General features: G+C 35.1%; 1 pseudogene; it reads right to left on the bottom strand.

Moving 5' to 3' along the window:
- Positions 1–4,014: 4,014 nt before the first annotated feature.
- Positions 4,015–4,431, bottom strand: LOC118757266 (annotated as a pseudogene).
- Positions 4,432–7,750: the final 3,319 nt, after the last annotated feature.

Raw genomic sequence — 7,750 nt, 5'->3', positions numbered from 1 at the left:
AATGGTGCTTCTACTAGATTCGAAAAATGTACCGCTGTTTGTGCTCTTAAATTTGTAAATTTTATATCTAAAATATCCATGGCAATGGTGTAGTTCACGGAATTAACTTCCAAGTTGGCAATTTCTAGTGTAGCTTCTCCTCTCAGTTTTGATTTTAAAATAATCATTTTTTGAGTGTCCGGAATTCATGAGGAATCTATAAGCTGTTCAAATAGCTCTTTAAATGATTTCCATTCAGAATACTTCTCTGAAAATGTTGGTATATCTATTCTCGGAAGTGTATAAGGCAGATTAATATCTGCACGTTTTTTTTTCTTCGAATTCCATTTCGAGAGCATCATCACATTTGTCAACTATTTTCTCATAGAGGTTAGCTAAATTATTTTCTTCGCAATCTCCTAAATATTGACAATACATTAATTTTATTTCTTTATGATCGTCTAAAATAGAGCTTTTCGGAATCTTTCCTGCTCTATATCTATCAATTTTTTTCCAAAATCAAACAATCGGATTTCTAATTTCTGCTCTTCTCTATTTCGAACGGATTTGGCTTTGCATTGCTCGCTGCTCGTATCCTTCGCCAAAGGATTTTCTAAGCTGGACTCAGCAATGGACATTTTAGCCGCTGCTTGATATTGGCTATATTGTATACTAACATGTAATAATAGTGTAGTAGTATCACAAAAATTTTTTTTTATCGATTGACCTTGCTTCTGCTTAAAATAGGCATTCCTCGATAAAGCAGATGATGGCTCTTTCAAGAGATCCTCATTCTGCTCAAACTGGCAGGACAACTCGGCCAGTGCTTCTCTCCACTTTTGGAGTAGTCCCTCTGTTGTTAACTCCTTATTATTTAATATCTCATTATAAAGTGCTGCCACTTTATCTCCTACAATTTGGTTTGCCTTAATAGCAGCTTCCATATTTATTTAGTTTTTATAAAAATTATAATTTGAAAATTACAATATATTTTCTTAAGAGCGCTTACCAGATAAATAAACGTCGGGTTTCACCAAAATGTATATTTATACCTCAGTATATCCAGTAAACAAACTTAGCTATTTTTTTTTCGCCAAGTTTGGTCCCCATAAAGGACTAGTGTTGCAAGCAACGCTTTTTCGGCAATTAGGGTGTTGTGCAGCTATTTAATGTGGTGAAAATTATTTAAGCACTGGGGAGATTTATTCACATGGAATTGGAGATTGGGCTAATAGATTTATTTTAAATAAATTGTGAATCTGCGAAAATATCTTTTCAACAGATGGATTCACTTTTTAACCTTTTTCCCGAAAATGTACATACAGGCTCGAAAATATGCGAGTAACATTAGGTTTGTATAGTAACAGTAACATTGCAGCAAGAGCGTAAAAGCAAAATAGAGCGTTAAATTGAGAAGAAGAGAAAACTAGCAGAAGAACTTATTGAACACAAAACTAGCAATAACTTGCAAGTGAACAGTTGTTGCACTGCTTTGACAATCTGCTGTAAACATTTTACTATTTATAAATCAGTTTTAAACTCTTTGCTTTACACACAAGCACTAACACTGTCCAGTACATCATTAATATTTTTGTTTCCACTCATTTTACTTTTGTTTGTGCCAAGGCGAATCAATATAAGGTGATTGCAGGAGTAAAAAAACAAAAATTTACATGTATTTTGTTTTTGCTTTGACGGCATAAACTGTCAAAACCTGTAAGTGTGAGTAGAAATTCAAACAAAATTTTTCAATTTGATATCAGAAGCCGTGCGGCGAAACACATACACAAAATCAACTGAGCTAGTAACACCACTTTTTATATATTCTTTTGACATTTATTCTTCTTCTTCTTCTGCTAGCTAATTTCTGCTAGTAAAAATTTCACTAGCAAGAATTTGCAGCTCTCTCGTGTTGTTACGCTCTCGATTCAGTGCTCTCTTGCAAATTTTTGGGTTATCATACACTTTTCCAGTAAAAGTTTGCAGGTTCCAGTACAAATTAGTACTGACTATTGGTAACTATACAAACCTATTCAAATATCGTCGCCTCGATGGAAAATTGCCGGAAGCGTCATTTTGACAATTTGTGGTTTTTGGATATCTTCTTTAGTTTCCGACTAATTGACTAAAATTTTTTTGGTTATTTGGTACAAATTGCGTTAGTATTGCTGTCGTACTAAACTAATCAAGATCTTTTAAATAGAGTTATCTGTTCTTCTTTAGTTTCCGACATATTCAGCTTTATCATGAGTTTCATTTTCTAGAACCGGGTCACTTTTCGTTTGCGTGTTCACTACAGGTGGATGAAAAAATTGTTGGCGAAATTTTGTTCGGGCGAAACTCACGATTAGGCTGATTAGTAAAAAGTATGGTTAATTTATAAAAATTGTTATCACATTTTGGCGTATATCACTAAAACTGACTGCACATTTTTTGACAAATGTCGTATACGACAAAATTTTATTAAACTCATAAATGGTTGACACTAAACTAAAAAAAATAAGATAATTTAAGAATTTCATGAACTAGTACATAGCATTCTCCGACACTTTGGAGAAAATCTGTAGTCGTGTTTCTGAAAAATTGCATTCCAAACTTCAATCGTGAGTTACCGAAAGTAACTTGTGACAATCTTTTATCCAGGGATCTACATAAATTATAATTGTCATTATTTTCGCAGTTGGAGTATATGCCAGACGAGTAACAGGTATATACATACAAGGATACCTAAATTAGCGCGTTGAACTTGTATATTTATCTCTCACCAACGCCTGACAAAGTTATGTCTAAATTTAATAATGGCTCTATGACAAAATATTGGCTGCGTTTCTTTTTACATTCCGGATAATCCCATTTCACAGCCGGAATAAACAGAATGCGTTTGAAATATACCTTAACATATCATCAGGAACGTTCTAAAGAATAAGTAAACAAAAAAGTTTATTCCAAACGTTCAGAATGAATAAAGAAATACAGCCATTCATGGAATGTATTCGTAGATTTTTATTTACTTCATTTCATACATTAGCATTGACGTTTTGTTTTAAATACATTAGTATTGATGTTTTTTACTAAATACCAGGAATAAATATTTAATAAAAAACTATTTCATTTAAGCTTAACCAACTTTTAGTTGCTCGGAGCTAATTTTGGAACGCTTCACGAAATATTTTCATAGACAGTAAATGCAACCCTGGGTGCATCATTAACGAGCTGAAAAACCAAACAAATAAAAAAATTCCATCTGAACCAATATTCCCAAAAATTATAAAGCAAAACAAAAACCATTTTTTCCAATTTATGCACTGTTATTTTTATTATTGCAATACAATTTCGCAGCTCTTCAAACATTTTCCACATTATGCTTTTAGGGCTAGTAGTTTCCGACCCCATTTGCTCGTTTTTTTTTTTCAATTCTGAATTTAGGCTAGGCTTCATGGGAACTTACTGTGGGTGCAAACATACCACATTTTGTAAACTGAATTGTGATATTTAATTTTATTTTATAATGAAAAATGAATTTAATGTGCAATTTTTTAAGTTTACTAGATGTAAGACAACTTTTAATTTTCTTTATATATTGCATGCTTTAGTTTTAATTCTGTTTAAGTTAAGTTGCAAAGGTGAAAATAGGCCTCCTGGGCAACCGAGCACATTAAAAAAAATCGGTAACGCGCGTAAAAGCATACCTCACAAATGGAATAATTTTCGAAATTATGAAATGGTTATTGGTATTTTCCATCTCAAAGTGGGTGATTAATTTGAACGTTATTTAAGCTGCCTTCACACGGTCGATTTTTGTCGTTTAACCAAAATCTACCCGTGTAAATTGCAATTCAACCGTAAAATGTAAGCGTTTTGGCTAGTCGATATCGTAAGTAAATTTTCCAGTCGACAGAAATCGACCCGTGAAAAGGCAACTTCAGGAATTTTTTAATTTTCTTTTTTGTTTTTTTTTGCTTGGGCGTCTTTTGAAGATGTGCCAAATTATATTGTCTACTTAAATACAAAACAACAATTTCTTTAAGCCATCTTGTGCAGCAATTTGTTGATCTTATCCTCACGGCTACCGAAATCACCAACCTCAACGTAGTGATTAGCCTTCTTGCGCCAGCCTCGGGTTGATGTGTTGAGCTTGAATAGCAACAGGAAGTTGGGGGCTTTCTTGAAGTGAAGTGAATCAACGCACTGAATTTCGTGAGCTTCGCGAAATTTGCGTTCGATCACAAAGCAGAGATTGCGACACGCTTGACCATTCCACGTTTGTACATCAATTCACAAACTGATTTAAGATTTGGATAACCCCATATAGGGGTTCGGCATACGTAGCATATTAATGGTTGCCTTGCTCAATTTGATGAACACACCGTTTTAATGTGGCGAAGACAGAACTGTAAAACCACGCACTTTTTGTGCAACTTTGTTGATACCGCGGATGCGGATCACAAAAGCCAATTTGGATTTTTCAGGCCCGTCGAATTGGCCGCATTTCTTTGCCACACAGCGTTACACCATCTCACGGCGTCCATCACCGAGTTTTCTTGTTTGATATTTCTCAGCATGCACCAAGTTTTCACATTTACGGAGTGCAATCACAGCAGAGCGCTTTAGTTTACGTTTGATCAGGGTAGCAATTTGCTGACCTGCTCTTGCTGAACTGCAGCTTCGGCTCGGGGACAGGAGGCAGCTTCCTGGAAGGTTGTCTGCCCTTTGCTTGCGGTTTCTTACCGGCCCATGATGGCAGTCATCTTAACTTGTTACTTAGCACGTTGAAAAGGCGAAAAAAAGTTCGCCAAATGTTTGGAGCACATCGTAAATGAGCCACTCGATTTATAACATTTCTATAAACAATTTAATTAAAAACTTTTTTATACATAGATATGCTGCAACCATGCACTTACTTTCCCAAATTCCATCCTGTTTATCGGCATAATTTTCCAAATATGCCTGCTACTTCATTACTAATTACTAAATTTTCCAACTGCGCCTTCTTTGTTGGCTCGACATATCCTAAAAAGACAAATTTACATTAAACAATAGAAATCGCAAAAATTAGCAAATAAAATACTCGCTTTGTTTTGTTTTGTTGTCAAATTTCTGAGAAATATGAATTCACCACGATGCGATACAGAAAGAACAAGGACCAGGGATGTAATTTTAAGTAAATCTATTATTCAGTGCCAAGGCGCAGAGCGTTCGGGGCAGCAATATTAATTTGTATCAAATATAACATTAAATGGTGGTTCTAATACACTTTTTGATATTATTAACCAGAGTAAATACATTATATGGTATTTATTTCAAAAATTTATGTACTATATGAACTTTTTTTTTCAAACATTTCTTAAGTTTCTTTCATGAGTGCTGAAAAGCAACCATGCAAGTAAGAAATTGTGTACTACCTAAAATTTCACCTCTGGAAACTTTATCCCCATAAAGGACTTCACCACAGTTTTTTTACTGGATATACTGAGATTTATACTTTAAATACTACACACAATAAATAATGACACAGCCGGAGAGAATTTCGCACTAGACTGACTTTTGGTTTCCCAGAACCTTTATTTATACATTACATAAATTCTTACTCTAAATACATACCCTGCAGGGAAACCGCGGACTAGTGAATCAAATTTCTAGTTCCGTACTAGGTCTTTATCGCCAAAAAGGAACTAGCCCGATAGGAACTAGATCCCCACCAGTCCGAAGTCGGCGAAAAGTGGTACTTTTAAAAAACTAATTCTTTTCAGTTTTTTCACTAGAAATCTATATCTAAAGTGACGAATTTTGAACTGGTCCGGAACTATAGAAAAAGAGATGCAGAACGAACTAGATCTTATTTGTCGAAGTTAGAACTAGTTCGGAACTATCGAAAAAGGGATGCAGCGGGGGGCTTGTTTACTTTACATAGATATGTGTTCGGCGGCTTTTTCGTTCAAATACGCTTCTATTCTGCACTTCGCAGATGCTTTTTCATAGCTTGGTAATACAAAACCAAAATTTGTGTTAACATTTTAACATCTTGGGACCGTCTGGAATCTGACAGCGAGCACCTCTGCAAACTCAGCTACAGCTAAACGTATGTAAACGTACACTTCTTACAATCATTCAAACAAATTTAGTTTGAAATTGAAAACACATTTCTTTCAAAATAACTTAAAATCGCACACACAGAAGAACCAAAAATATTAAAAAATCATAACACTTTTTTCTTTCGACTGTCGATTTTAGAACTGGTTCGGAACTATAGAATATAGGAGTAGTTCGGAACTATCGAAAAAGGGATGCAGCGGGGGGCAATTGACACTTCCTAGGACATCGCCATGTTAAATTCGCCAGTTGCTTGCATGCAAAAGAGATTTATCGTGAACCAGTACTGGGTCTAAATGTACTAGAAGCGCACCAGTTCAGGACTAGAGATTTTCCCCACAGGGAATAAATTATCACTTATCCTACATACATATATACATATACTTAACTCTAATAAAACAAACCCTTATCACTTAGTTGTCTGCATGCACGATCGCTTGCTCGACCAAGGCATTGCAATCCACTTGAACAATATCACAAATAATAGACTCAAAATGTACACATACTTATTTATTTAGGGTCATAATACTTACAATAGATGTTCAAGTGAAAAGCGATTTTACTTGTATGTGTACAATATATGTACATACATATTTACACAAGTATTACATATGATAGGCATATATAAATGCATAGTAGCATCAACCCTTATGCTGTTAGAAGGGAGAATGCAGTGCTTATCGCTATTCTTGGTATGTGCAGATGTGGTAGATGCAAACAACCGAATACCCTAAGGACGAATGCACTGGTTTGTTGTTTATATTATCTTGTGGCAACAAATTTTGTTGTTCGTTTAGGTTTCCGATAAGAAACTAAACCAAATGAACTTTATCTTAAGTAATTCGTATTCAATAAATTTTAAATTATCATTTGAATTATAACGAAATTCACTCTTCTATTCCACCTTTGGAACTCCGCTGGCGCACCGTGCGCGATTTTAGCTACCCCCAAATTAGCTAAACATGGTCCTTCGTCGCTAAAACGGCAACCCGAGGCCTAGCGCAAACTCTCCCTCTCATTAGCGTGCATACATATGTACATATCAGGGATGTTGCGAATGTGGAATTTTAGACATCCGCGGATGCGAATGCGGATGCGGATGCGAATGCGGATGTCAAGTATTTTTATACCTGAGCGCATTTGTGCACAAGGGTATTATAAATTTGTTCACATAACGGTTGTTTGTAACAGGCAAAACGAATCGAGATAGATATAGACAAATATATACATAAATGATCAGAATGAAAGGATAATCGATGAGAGGAAATCGATTAAGCGGTGACTGTCTGTCCGTCCGTACGTCCGTCTGTGCACACTATAAATCGAGTACAAATTGAGATATCTTAACAGAACTTGGTATGTGTATTTCTTTCGAGCGTTGGACGAATGGTATTGAAAATGTGCAAAATCGGAAGATAACCACGCCCACCTCCCATATAAAGGTAATTTTGAGAAATACGAAAACTGCCATATTTTAGTAACTACTGAAGCTTATTCACTCAAAACTACTATTTACAATCATTTTTAGGCGAAAAATAAGAATATTATAAATTTTTGGAAAAAGGGACATACATACATGTGTATATCTTGGGAACCGTTCCACCAATTTCTTCCAAACTTGGCACAGTTGTTGGCCTTCACAAAACATACCAAACGGCTTAGAATTTAAAAAATCGGATAA

This window comes from Rhagoletis pomonella, unplaced genomic scaffold, assembly GCF_013731165.1.
Source record: "Rhagoletis pomonella isolate Grant_MI unplaced genomic scaffold, Rhpom_1.0 Rhpom_scaffold_00002, whole genome shotgun sequence".
Taxonomy (NCBI): Eukaryota; Metazoa; Arthropoda; class Insecta; order Diptera; family Tephritidae; genus Rhagoletis; species Rhagoletis pomonella.
This window is presented reverse-complemented; position numbering and strand designations above follow the sequence as displayed.